Here is a 14,474-nt window from a genome sequence, read left to right as displayed (position 1 = left end):
TAATGTCTCGAAGATATTAGCTCCTGTAGTTATTCGGAAATTCGAGATGAGAAATAAAGCTTATGCCTGTATGTATGTTACCTTTAGTAGGGCGCATGCGCACACTTTGTAATCTGCGACTCCAGTGCTTACCATATGACAGATAAATGACTTTTCTTTTCAATATATAAGCCATCTAATTCTTACGCTATATTGACAAGGGCGGTTTGGAGCTGTGAGTAGGCGTGGGATTTGTCACATATGGTTTAGGGGCCGACATATCTCTCCCTCAATGCCGTACCGGGAGGCAAGGTCGGTAGCAGAAAGCAGCGAAGGGCCAACTGCGTCCAAAAGCGATCGCACGGGCCGAAATCCCGGGATGACTCGTTTGGTACGACGCTCCAGCGCCGGTGTCTGGAGGTACTGCGTTTTTCTCTCTTGTTCAGACATTCCGTCAGCGCATGCGCAAATGTTCTGCCTCTTCGATACCTAGCCTACCAAAAACAATTAACATGCTGTTTTTCTTTTTTTTTTTTTTTGTTTTTTGTTGTTTGTTTTTTTTTTTAACCAGCAATTGACATTTCAGTTGATTTTATAGGCATAAACGTAACGTAACAACCGTGCGTGTCTGGTCTTGTCTCAGACAGAGGCGAGAGATGGTTTCATGCGGACTGGCACGCCTAAAATGCTCTGTTGTAAACATGGCGGTTCACGAGTGAAGTTGTCTCTCTGGCCTTTCTGTGGACGAATTCCAGGACCTACTGACACAATCTGGGCAAGTTTTGAAAGCTAAAACCTTCAATCGATGCGTTATTTTGCTGGTAGGACTGGGTGGCCCGACACTTATGAAAAAAACTATGAAATGAGAATCGGCAGTCTTCCCTTGTCATGGAATGGCAGAATTACCCAGAATTCTTTTTGGGCATGAGCGAGGCAACTTAAGAAGCACGAGACTGGCCCTCATCGAATGGCTGAAGCGCGGCCAGAGGAAATGATTTCTAGCCAGATACTCAGGAGTAGGCCTGGTGTGTGCTGTTAACTTAGATTTTGGATTTCTGAACAAGTTTTTATCATAGAAAATTCACGACAAAGTTGTGCTTTCATCTCGCTGTAAATCTCGTGTCAAAGGAACGGTATAATAATGTAAATAAGAGAATAACGATATTTCAATGATTTGCAGATTACCTGTCCTCTTACTACGAAAATAAAGCTCTACATCTCTGTGCAATAAGCGCATTCAAAATTTCCTCGTATTAATTACTTGAAAAAAGTATGTTGTTTTTGCTTTGTTTCGTTTTGTTTTGTTTTTTTTTTTTTTTGGTTGTTTTGAAAAATGGGGTTTTCTGCTTATATGAAAAATACGTTTTCTCTCCCGTCCCCTTCTTATGCATGATCTTCGCGGAAATTACATTCTGTCCCTCAATAAACCTGGAACAGCCATTTATGGTCTTAGTCCTCTTTTTGCTTACATATCAGCTAAGTTGCAGAATGCGCTACCTGATTTTATCCGTACCTATGAGTTTACTGGTATTAAAAGAGAATCCAAGGCCACATTTTGTACAGCGGCTTTCCTTTTTAACGAATATATCTTTGAATATGATGTATTTAGTAGGTATCTTTATATGCTATGTATTCTAGCTGTAAATGTAATGTCTCGAAGATATTAGCTCCTGTAGTTATTCGGAAATTCGAGATGAGAAATAAAGCTTATGCCTGTATGTATGTTACCTTTAGTAGGGCGCATGCGCACACTTTGTAATCTGCGACTCCAGTGCTTACCATATGACAGATAAATGACTTTTCTTTTCAATATATAAGCCATCTAATTCTTACGCTATATTGACAAGGGCGGTTTGGAGCTGTGAGTAGGCGTGGGATTTGTCACATATGGTTTAGGGGCCGACATATCTCTCCCTCAATGCCGTACCGGGAGGCAAGGTCGGTAGCAGAAAGCAGCGAAGGGCCAACTGCGTCCAAAAGCGATCGCACGGGCCGAAATCCCGGGATGACTCGTTTGGTACGACGCTCCAGCGCCGGTGTCTGGAGGTACTGCGTTTTTCTCTCTTGTTCAGACATTCCGTCAGCGCATGCGCAAATGTTCTGCCTCTTCGATACCTAGCCTACCAAAAACAATTAACATGCTGTTTTTCTTTTTTTTTTTTTTTGTTTTTTGTTGTTTGTTTTTTTTTTTAACCAGCAATTGACATTTCAGTTGATTTTATAGGCATAAACGTAACGTAACAACCGTGCGTGTCTGGTCTTGTCTCAGACAGAGGCGAGAGATGGTTTCATGCGGACTGGCACGCCTAAAATGCTCTGTTGTAAACATGGCGGTTCACGAGTGAAGTTGTCTCTCTGGCCTTTCTGTGGACGAATTCCAGGACCTACTGACACAATCTGGGCAAGTTTTGAAAGCTAAAACCTTCAATCGATGCGTTATTTTGCTGGTAGGACTGGGTGGCCCGACACTTATGAAAAAAACTATGAAATGAGAATCGGCAGTCTTCCCTTGTCATGGAATGGCAGAATTACCCAGAATTCTTTTTGGGCATGAGCGAGGCAACTTAAGAAGCACGAGACTGGCCCTCATCGAATGGCTGAAGCGCGGCCAGAGGAAATGATTTCTAGCCAGATACTCAGGAGTAGGCCTGGTGTGTGCTGTTAACTTAGATTTTGGATTTCTGAACAAGTTTTTATCATAGAAAATTCACGACAAAGTTGTGCTTTCATCTCGCTGTAAATCTCGTGTCAAAGGAACGGTATAATAATGTAAATAAGAGAATAACGATATTTCAATGATTTGCAGATTACCTGTCCTCTTACTACGAAAATAAAGCTCTACATCTCTGTGCAATAAGCGCATTCAAAATTTCCTCGTATTAATTACTTGAAAAAAGTATGTTGTTTTTGCTTTGTTTCGTTTTGTTTTGTTTTTTTTTTTTTTTGGTTGTTTTGAAAAATGGGGTTTTCTGCTTATATGAAAAATACGTTTTCTCTCCCGTCCCCTTCTTATGCATGATCTTCGCGGAAATTACATTCTGTCCCTCAATAAACCTGGAACAGCCATTTATGGTCTTAGTCCTCTTTTTGCTTACATATCAGCTAAGTTGCAGAATGCGCTACCTGATTTTATCCGTACCTATGAGTTTACTGGTATTAAAAGAGAATCCAAGGCCACATTTTGTACAGCGGCTTTCCTTTTTAACGAATATATCTTTGAATATGATGTATTTAGTAGGTATCTTTATATGCTATGTATTCTAGCTGTAAATGTAATGTCTCGAAGATATTAGCTCCTGTAGTTATTCGGAAATTCGAGATGAGAAATAAAGCTTATGCCTGTATGTATGTTACCTTTAGTAGGGCGCATGCGCACACTTTGTAATCTGCGACTCCAGTGCTTACCATATGACAGATAAATGACTTTTCTTTTCAATATATAAGCCATCTAATTCTTACGCTATATTGACAAGGGCGGTTTGGAGCTGTGAGTAGGCGTGGGATTTGTCACATATGGTTTAGGGGCCGACATATCTCTCCCTCAATGCCGTACCGGGAGGCAAGGTCGGTAGCAGAAAGCAGCGAAGGGCCAACTGCGTCCAAAAGCGATCGCACGGGCCGAAATCCCGGGATGACTCGTTTGGTACGACGCTCCAGCGCCGGTGTCTGGAGGTACTGCGTTTTTCTCTCTTGTTCAGACATTCCGTCAGCGCATGCGCAAATGTTCTGCCTCTTCGATACCTAGCCTACCAAAAACAATTAACATGCTGTTTTTCTTTTTTTTTTTTTTTGTTTTTTGTTGTTTGTTTTTTTTTTTAACCAGCAATTGACATTTCAGTTGATTTTATAGGCATAAACGTAACGTAACAACCGTGCGTGTCTGGTCTTGTCTCAGACAGAGGCGAGAGATGGTTTCATGCGGACTGGCACGCCTAAAATGCTCTGTTGTAAACATGGCGGTTCACGAGTGAAGTTGTCTCTCTGGCCTTTCTGTGGACGAATTCCAGGACCTACTGACACAATCTGGGCAAGTTTTGAAAGCTAAAACCTTCAATCGATGCGTTATTTTGCTGGTAGGACTGGGTGGCCCGACACTTATGAAAAAAACTATGAAATGAGAATCGGCAGTCTTCCCTTGTCATGGAATGGCAGAATTACCCAGAATTCTTTTTGGGCATGAGCGAGGCAACTTAAGAAGCACGAGACTGGCCCTCATCGAATGGCTGAAGCGCGGCCAGAGGAAATGATTTCTAGCCAGATACTCAGGAGTAGGCCTGGTGTGTGCTGTTAACTTAGATTTTGGATTTCTGAACAAGTTTTTATCATAGAAAATTCACGACAAAGTTGTGCTTTCATCTCGCTGTAAATCTCGTGTCAAAGGAACGGTATAATAATGTAAATAAGAGAATAACGATATTTCAATGATTTGCAGATTACCTGTCCTCTTACTACGAAAATAAAGCTCTACATCTCTGTGCAATAAGCGCATTCAAAATTTCCTCGTATTAATTACTTGAAAAAAGTATGTTGTTTTTGCTTTGTTTCGTTTTGTTTTTTTTTTTTTTTTTTGGTTGTTTTGAAAAATGGGGTTTTCTGCTTATATGAAAAATACGTTTTCTCTCCCGTCCCCTTCTTATGCATGATCTTCGCGGAAATTACATTCTGTCCCTCAATAAACCTGGAACAGCCATTTATGGTCTTAGTCCTCTTTTTGCTTACATATCAGCTAAGTTGCAGAATGCGCTACCTGATTTTATCCGTACCTATGAGTTTACTGGTATTAAAAGAGAATCCAAGGCCACATTTTGTACAGCGGCTTTCCTTTTTAACGAATATATCTTTGAATATGATGTATTTAGTAGGTATCTTTATATGCTATGTATTCTAGCTGTAAATGTAATGTCTCGAAGATATTAGCTCCTGTAGTTATTCGGAAATTCGAGATGAGAAATAAAGCTTATGCCTGTATGTATGTTACCTTTAGTAGGGCGCATGCGCACACTTTGTAATCTGCGACTCCAGTGCTTACCATATGACAGATAAATGACTTTTCTTTTCAATATATAAGCCATCTAATTCTTACGCTATATTGACAAGGGCGGTTTGGAGCTGTGAGTAGGCGTGGGATTTGTCACATATGGTTTAGGGGCCGACATATCTCTCCCTCAATGCCGTACCGGGAGGCAAGGTCGGTAGCAGAAAGCAGCGAAGGGCCAACTGCGTCCAAAAGCGATCGCACGGGCCGAAATCCCGGGATGACTCGTTTGGTACGACGCTCCAGCGCCGGTGTCTGGAGGTACTGCGTTTTTCTCTCTTGTTCAGACATTCCGTCAGCGCATGCGCAAATGTTCTGCCTCTTCGATACCTAGCCTACCAAAAACAATTAACATGCTGTTTTTCTTTTTTTTTTTTTTTTTTTTTTTTTTTTTTTTTTTTTTTTTTTAACCAGCAATTGACATTTCAGTTGATTTTATAGGCATAAACGTAACGTAACAACCGTGCGTGTCTGGTCTTGTCTCAGACAGAGGCGAGAGATGGTTTCATGCGGACTGGCACGCCTAAAATGCTCTGTTGTAAACATGGCGGTTCACGAGTGAAGTTGTCTCTCTGGCCTTTCTGTGGACGAATTCCAGGACCTACTGACACAATCTGGGCAAGTTTTGAAAGCTAAAACCTTCAATCGATGCGTTATTTTGCTGGTAGGACTGGGTGGCCCGACACTTATGAAAAAAACTATGAAATGAGAATCGGCAGTCTTCCCTTGTCATGGAATGGCAGAATTACCCAGAATTCTTTTTGGGCATGAGCGAGGCAACTTAAGAAGCACGAGACTGGCCCTCATCGAATGGCTGAAGCGCGGCCAGAGGAAATGATTTCTAGCCAGATACTCAGGAGTAGGCCTGGTGTGTGCTGTTAACTTAGATTTTGGATTTCTGAACAAGTTTTTATCATAGAAAATTCACGACAAAGTTGTGCTTTCATCTCGCTGTAAATCTCGTGTCAAAGGAACGGTATAATAATGTAAATAAGAGAATAACGATATTTCAATGATTTGCAGATTACCTGTCCTCTTACTACGAAAATAAAGCTCTACATCTCTGTGCAATAAGCGCATTCAAAATTTCCTCGTATTAATTACTTGAAAAAAGTATGTTGTTTTTGCTTTGTTTCGTTTTGTTTTGTTTTTTTTTTTTTTGGTTGTTTTGAAAAATGGGGTTTTCTGCTTATATGAAAAATACGTTTTCTCTCCCGTCCCCTTCTTATGCATGATCTTCGCGGAAATTACATTCTGTCCCTCAATAAACCTGGAACAGCCATTTATGGTCTTAGTCCTCTTTTTGCTTACATATCAGCTAAGTTGCAGAATGCGCTACCTGATTTTATCCGTACCTATGAGTTTACTGGTATTAAAAGAGAATCCAAGGCCACATTTTGTACAGCGGCTTTCCTTTTTAACGAATATATCTTTGAATATGATGTATTTAGTAGGTATCTTTATATGCTATGTATTCTAGCTGTAAATGTAATGTCTCGAAGATATTAGCTCCTGTAGTTATTCGGAAATTCGAGATGAGAAATAAAGCTTATGCCTGTATGTATGTTACCTTTAGTAGGGCGCATGCGCACACTTTGTAATCTGCGACTCCAGTGCTTACCATATGACAGATAAATGACTTTTCTTTTCAATATATAAGCCATCTAATTCTTACGCTATATTGACAAGGGCGGTTTGGAGCTGTGAGTAGGCGTGGGATTTGTCACATATGGTTTAGGGGCCGACATATCTCTCCCTCAATGCCGTACCGGGAGGCAAGGTCGGTAGCAGAAAGCAGCGAAGGGCCAACTGCGTCCAAAAGCGATCGCACGGGCCGAAATCCCGGGATGACTCGTTTGGTACGACGCTCCAGCGCCGGTGTCTGGAGGTACTGCGTTTTTCTCTCTTGTTCAGACATTCCGTCAGCGCATGCGCAAATGTTCTGCCTCTTCGATACCTAGCCTACCAAAAACAATTAACATGCTGTTTTTCTTTTTTTTTTTTTTTGTTTTTTGTTGTTTGTTTTTTTTTTTAACCAGCAATTGACATTTCAGTTGATTTTATAGGCATAAACGTAACGTAACAACCGTGCGTGTCTGGTCTTGTCTCAGACAGAGGCGAGAGATGGTTTCATGCGGACTGGCACGCCTAAAATGCTCTGTTGTAAACATGGCGGTTCACGAGTGAAGTTGTCTCTCTGGCCTTTCTGTGGACGAATTCCAGGACCTACTGACACAATCTGGGCAAGTTTTGAAAGCTAAAACCTTCAATCGATGCGTTATTTTGCTGGTAGGACTGGGTGGCCCGACACTTATGAAAAAAACTATGAAATGAGAATCGGCAGTCTTCCCTTGTCATGGAATGGCAGAATTACCCAGAATTCTTTTTGGGCATGAGCGAGGCAACTTAAGAAGCACGAGACTGGCCCTCATCGAATGGCTGAAGCGCGGCCAGAGGAAATGATTTCTAGCCAGATACTCAGGAGTAGGCCTGGTGTGTGCTGTTAACTTAGATTTTGGATTTCTGAACAAGTTTTTATCATAGAAAATTCACGACAAAGTTGTGCTTTCATCTCGCTGTAAATCTCGTGTCAAAGGAACGGTATAATAATGTAAATAAGAGAATAACGATATTTCAATGATTTGCAGATTACCTGTCCTCTTACTACGAAAATAAAGCTCTACATCTCTGTGCAATAAGCGCATTCAAAATTTCCTCGTATTAATTACTTGAAAAAAGTATGTTGTTTTTGCTTTGTTTCGTTTTGTTTTGTTTTTTTTTTTTTTTGGTTGTTTTGAAAAATGGGGTTTTCTGCTTATATGAAAAATACGTTTTCTCTCCCGTCCCCTTCTTATGCATGATCTTCGCGGAAATTACATTCTGTCCCTCAATAAACCTGGAACAGCCATTTATGGTCTTAGTCCTCTTTTTGCTTACATATCAGCTAAGTTGCAGAATGCGCTACCTGATTTTATCCGTACCTATGAGTTTACTGGTATTAAAAGAGAATCCAAGGCCACATTTTGTACAGCGGCTTTCCTTTTTAACGAATATATCTTTGAATATGATGTATTTAGTAGGTATCTTTATATGCTATGTATTCTAGCTGTAAATGTAATGTCTCGAAGATATTAGCTCCTGTAGTTATTCGGAAATTCGAGATGAGAAATAAAGCTTATGCCTGTATGTATGTTACCTTTAGTAGGGCGCATGCGCACACTTTGTAATCTGCGACTCCAGTGCTTACCATATGACAGATAAATGACTTTTCTTTTCAATATATAAGCCATCTAATTCTTACGCTATATTGACAAGGGCGGTTTGGAGCTGTGAGTAGGCGTGGGATTTGTCACATATGGTTTAGGGGCCGACATATCTCTCCCTCAATGCCGTACCGGGAGGCAAGGTCGGTAGCAGAAAGCAGCGAAGGGCCAACTGCGTCCAAAAGCGATCGCACGGGCCGAAATCCCGGGATGACTCGTTTGGTACGACGCTCCAGCGCCGGTGTCTGGAGGTACTGCGTTTTTCTCTCTTGTTCAGACATTCCGTCAGCGCATGCGCAAATGTTCTGCCTCTTCGATACCTAGCCTACCAAAAACAATTAACATGCTGTTTTTCTTTTTTTTTTTTTTTTGTTTTTTGTTGTTTGTTTTTTTTTTTAACCAGCAATTGACATTTCAGTTGATTTTATAGGCATAAACGTAACGTAACAACCGTGCGTGTCTGGTCTTGTCTCAGACAGAGGCGAGAGATGGTTTCATGCGGACTGGCACGCCTAAAATGCTCTGTTGTAAACATGGCGGTTCACGAGTGAAGTTGTCTCTCTGGCCTTTCTGTGGACGAATTCCAGGACCTACTGACACAATCTGGGCAAGTTTTGAAAGCTAAAACCTTCAATCGATGCGTTATTTTGCTGGTAGGACTGGGTGGCCCGACACTTATGAAAAAAACTATGAAATGAGAATCGGCAGTCTTCCCTTGTCATGGAATGGCAGAATTACCCAGAATTCTTTTTGGGCATGAGCGAGGCAACTTAAGAAGCACGAGACTGGCCCTCATCGAATGGCTGAAGCGCGGCCAGAGGAAATGATTTCTAGCCAGATACTCAGGAGTAGGCCTGGTGTGTGCTGTTAACTTAGATTTTGGATTTCTGAACAAGTTTTTATCATAGAAAATTCACGACAAAGTTGTGCTTTCATCTCGCTGTAAATCTCGTGTCAAAGGAACGGTATAATAATGTAAATAAGAGAATAACGATATTTCAATGATTTGCAGATTACCTGTCCTCTTACTACGAAAATAAAGCTCTACATCTCTGTGCAATAAGCGCATTCAAAATTTCCTCGTATTAATTACTTGAAAAAAGTATGTTGTTTTTGCTTTGTTTCGTTTTGTTTTGTTTTTTTTTTTTTTGGTTGTTTTGAAAAATGGGGTTTTCTGCTTATATGAAAAATACGTTTTCTCTCCCGTCCCCTTCTTATGCATGATCTTCGCGGAAATTACATTCTGTCCCTCAATAAACCTGGAACAGCCATTTATGGTCTTAGTCCTCTTTTTGCTTACATATCAGCTAAGTTGCAGAATGCGCTACCTGATTTTATCCGTACCTATGAGTTTACTGGTATTAAAAGAGAATCCAAGGCCACATTTTGTACAGCGGCTTTCCTTTTTAACGAATATATCTTTGAATATGATGTATTTAGTAGGTATCTTTATATGCTATGTATTCTAGCTGTAAATGTAATGTCTCGAAGATATTAGCTCCTGTAGTTATTCGGAAATTCGAGATGAGAAATAAAGCTTATGCCTGTATGTATGTTACCTTTAGTAGGGCGCATGCGCACACTTTGTAATCTGCGACTCCAGTGCTTACCATATGACAGATAAATGACTTTTCTTTTCAATATATAAGCCATCTAATTCTTACGCTATATTGACAAGGGCGGTTTGGAGCTGTGAGTAGGCGTGGGATTTGTCACATATGGTTTAGGGGCCGACATATCTCTCCCTCAATGCCGTACCGGGAGGCAAGGTCGGTAGCAGAAAGCAGCGAAGGGCCAACTGCGTCCAAAAGCGATCGCACGGGCCGAAATCCCGGGATGACTCGTTTGGTACGACGCTCCAGCGCCGGTGTCTGGAGGTACTGCGTTTTTCTCTCTTGTTCAGACATTCCGTCAGCGCATGCGCAAATGTTCTGCCTCTTCGATACCTAGCCTACCAAAAACAATTAACATGCTGTTTTTCTTTTTTTTTTTTTTTTTTGTTTTTTGTTGTTTGTTTTTTTTTTTAACCAGCAATTGACATTTCAGTTGATTTTATAGGCATAAACGTAACGTAACAACCGTGCGTGTCTGGTCTTGTCTCAGACAGAGGCGAGAGATGGTTTCATGCGGACTGGCACGCCTAAAATGCTCTGTTGTAAACATGGCGGTTCACGAGTGAAGTTGTCTCTCTGGCCTTTCTGTGGACGAATTCCAGGACCTACTGACACAATCTGGGCAAGTTTTGAAAGCTAAAACCTTCAATCGATGCGTTATTTTGCTGGTAGGACTGGGTGGCCCGACACTTATGAAAAAAACTATGAAATGAGAATCGGCAGTCTTCCCTTGTCATGGAATGGCAGAATTACCCAGAATTCTTTTTGGGCATGAGCGAGGCAACTTAAGAAGCACGAGACTGGCCCTCATCGAATGGCTGAAGCGCGGCCAGAGGAAATGATTTCTAGCCAGATACTCAGGAGTAGGCCTGGTGTGTGCTGTTAACTTAGATTTTGGATTTCTGAACAAGTTTTTATCATAGAAAATTCACGACAAAGTTGTGCTTTCATCTCGCTGTAAATCTCGTGTCAAAGGAACGGTATAATAATGTAAATAAGAGAATAACGATATTTCAATGATTTGCAGATTACCTGTCCTCTTACTACGAAAATAAAGCTCTACATCTCTGTGCAATAAGCGCATTCAAAATTTCCTCGTATTAATTACTTGAAAAAAGTATGTTGTTTTTGCTTTGTTTCGTTTTGTTTTGTTTTTTTTTTTTTTTTGGTTGTTTTGAAAAATGGGGTTTTCTGCTTATATGAAAAATACGTTTTCTCTCCCGTCCCCTTCTTATGCATGATCTTCGCGGAAATTACATTCTGTCCCTCAATAAACCTGGAACAGCCATTTATGGTCTTAGTCCTCTTTTTGCTTACATATCAGCTAAGTTGCAGAATGCGCTACCTGATTTTATCCGTACCTATGAGTTTACTGGTATTAAAAGAGAATCCAAGGCCACATTTTGTACAGCGGCTTTCCTTTTTAACGAATATATCTTTGAATATGATGTATTTAGTAGGTATCTTTATATGCTATGTATTCTAGCTGTAAATGTAATGTCTCGAAGATATTAGCTCCTGTAGTTATTCGGAAATTCGAGATGAGAAATAAAGCTTATGCCTGTATGTATGTTACCTTTAGTAGGGCGCATGCGCACACTTTGTAATCTGCGACTCCAGTGCTTACCATATGACAGATAAATGACTTTTCTTTTCAATATATAAGCCATCTAATTCTTACGCTATATTGACAAGGGCGGTTTGGAGCTGTGAGTAGGCGTGGGATTTGTCACATATGGTTTAGGGGCCGACATATCTCTCCCTCAATGCCGTACCGGGAGGCAAGGTCGGTAGCAGAAAGCAGCGAAGGGCCAACTGCGTCCAAAAGCGATCGCACGGGCCGAAATCCCGGGATGACTCGTTTGGTACGACGCTCCAGCGCCGGTGTCTGGAGGTACTGCGTTTTTCTCTCTTGTTCAGACATTCCGTCAGCGCATGCGCAAATGTTCTGCCTCTTCGATACCTAGCCTACCAAAAACAATTAACATGCTGTTTTTCTTTTTTTTTTTTTTTTTTTTTTGTTTTTGTTGTTTGTTTTTTTTTTTAACCAGCAATTGACATTTCAGTTGATTTTATAGGCATAAACGTAACGTAACAACCGTGCGTGTCTGGTCTTGTCTCAGACAGAGGCGAGAGATGGTTTCATGCGGACTGGCACGCCTAAAATGCTCTGTTGTAAACATGGCGGTTCACGAGTGAAGTTGTCTCTCTGGCCTTTCTGTGGACGAATTCCAGGACCTACTGACACAATCTGGGCAAGTTTGAAAGCTAAAACCTTCAATCGATGCGTTATTTTGCTGGTAGGACTGGGTGGCCCGACACTTATGAAAAAAACTATGAAATGAGAATCGGCAGTCTTCCCTTGTCATGGAATGGCAGAATTACCCAGAATTCTTTTGGGCATGGAGCGAGGCAACTTAAGAAGCACGAGACTGGCCCTCATCGAATGGCTGAAGCGCGGCCAGAGGGAAATGATTTCTAGCCAGATACTCAGGAGTAGGCCTGGTGTGTGCTGTTAACTTAGATTTTGGATTTCTGAACAAGTTTTTATCATAGAAAATTCACGACAAAGTTGTGCTTTCATCTCGCTGTAAAATCTCGTGTCAAAGGAACGGTATAATAATGTAAAATAAGAGAATAACGATATTTCAATGATTGCAGACTTAACCTGTCCACCCCCCTCCTTACTAACTAACTACGAAAATAAAGCTCTTACATCTCTGTGCAATAAGCTGCATTCAAAATTTCCCTCGTCAAATTAATTACTTGAAAGAAAAACCGTATGTTTTTGGTTTTTTTGCTTGTTCTCGTTTTGTTTTGTTTTTTTTTTTTTTTTTTTTGGTTGTTTTGAACAATGGGGGTTTTGTCTGTCTATATTGAAGAAAATACGTTTTCTCTCCCCGTCCCCTTCTGTTTATGCATGAATCTTCGCGTTTGGTGGAAATTACATTCTGTCCCTCAATTAAACCTGGAACATGCCAGTTTATGGTCTTAGATCCTCTTTTTTTTGCTTACATATCGCTAAGTTGCAGAATGCGCTACCTGATTTTTATCCCCCCCGTACCTATGAGCGTTTACTGTGTCATTAAAAGAGAAATCCAAGGCCACATTTTGTGTACAGAGGCTTTTTCCTTTTGTAACGAAATATACTTTGAATTATGATGTTTTTAATTTTAGTATGGTATCCCTTTATATTGCTATGTATCTTCTAAGGTCTGTAAATGTAATGTTCTCGAAGATATTAGCTCCTGTTAGTCTATTTCCGGAAATTCGAGATCGAGAAATAAAGCTGTAATGGACTGTGATGTATGGTACCTGTTAGTAGGGCCGCCATGCGCACACTTTTGTCAATCTGCGAGAGACCTCCATGTGCTGTGTTACACATATTGACAGATAAATGACTTTTGCTTTTCAAATTTTATATAAAGGCCATCTATTCTATTACGCTATATTGACAATGGCTTCACATGGGTTTTTGGAGCTGTGAGTAGGCGGTGGCGGGATTTTGGGTCACATATGGTCTTAATGGTGAGGGGGGGGCCTGACATATCTCTCGCCATCAATGAGTCCGCCGCCTTACCGGGAGGCTTAAGGTGTCCGGTTATTAGCAGAAAGCAGCCGAATTTTTTCACTAGGGGACGAGAGCCAAGTAATGGCATAGGGCCAATACTGCTGCCGTCCAAAAAGGCGATCGCACGTGGGGCCGTAATCCAATCCCCGGGATGACTCGTTTGGTACGAACCGCTACAGCGTTTTTTTTTTCTTTTCGGTGTTTCTATAGGGATGATGGGTGACTTGGCGTTTTTTCCTCCTCTCTTGTTCAGACATTGCATCACGTCAGCGCTTATGCGCAAATGTGTTCCTGCCAGCTCTTCGATACCTAGCCTACCAAAAGACAATTAACATACTGCTGTTTTCTTTTTTTTTTTTTTTTTGTTTTTTTTGTTTGTTGTTTTTTTTTTTTTTTATACCAGCAGTCTAGATAGTTGACATCTTCAGTTGATTATATATAGGTTACAGAAGATAGGCATATAACGTAATTTCGATAAAAACAATCCTGTGCGTGTAATGGTCCTTGTCTTCATGACACAGAAGGCGACTGGAGCAGGATGGTTTTCCAGGCGCGACTGTGCACGCCCCAAAGGAAGCCAGGGGCATCCTGTTGTAAACTCGGGCGATGGCAGGGTTACGCTAGAAGACGTGAGGTGGAAGGTTGTCTCTCGGTCCCGGCGGGGCCTCTCTTGTGGCGGGCCTTCGTGGCCGGTGGGACGAATTCCGGAGGACCCACTGACACAATCCCCCCCCCTGGCCCCGCAAGTTTTTGTTGATAAGCTAAAAAACCTTCAATCGAATGCGTTATTTATTTTGCCTGGTAGGAGCTTGCTGGGGTGGCCCGGGACACTTATGAAAAAAAACTATGAAAATGAGAAATCGGCCAGTCCTTTCTTTTTTCCCTCTTTCCCTTGTCATGGAATGGACAAGTTCACGAACCCTTACCCAGTGAATTCTTTTGGGCATGAGCGAGGCACTTAAAAAGATCACGAGACCCTGGCCCGCATAACGAAAATGGCTGAATGTTGTTTT

This window comes from Montipora foliosa, chromosome 9 (assembly GCF_036669935.1).
Source record: "Montipora foliosa isolate CH-2021 chromosome 9, ASM3666993v2, whole genome shotgun sequence".
NCBI classification, from domain to species: Eukaryota; Metazoa; Cnidaria; class Anthozoa; order Scleractinia; family Acroporidae; genus Montipora; species Montipora foliosa.
Note: the sequence above shows the minus strand (reverse complement) of the source record.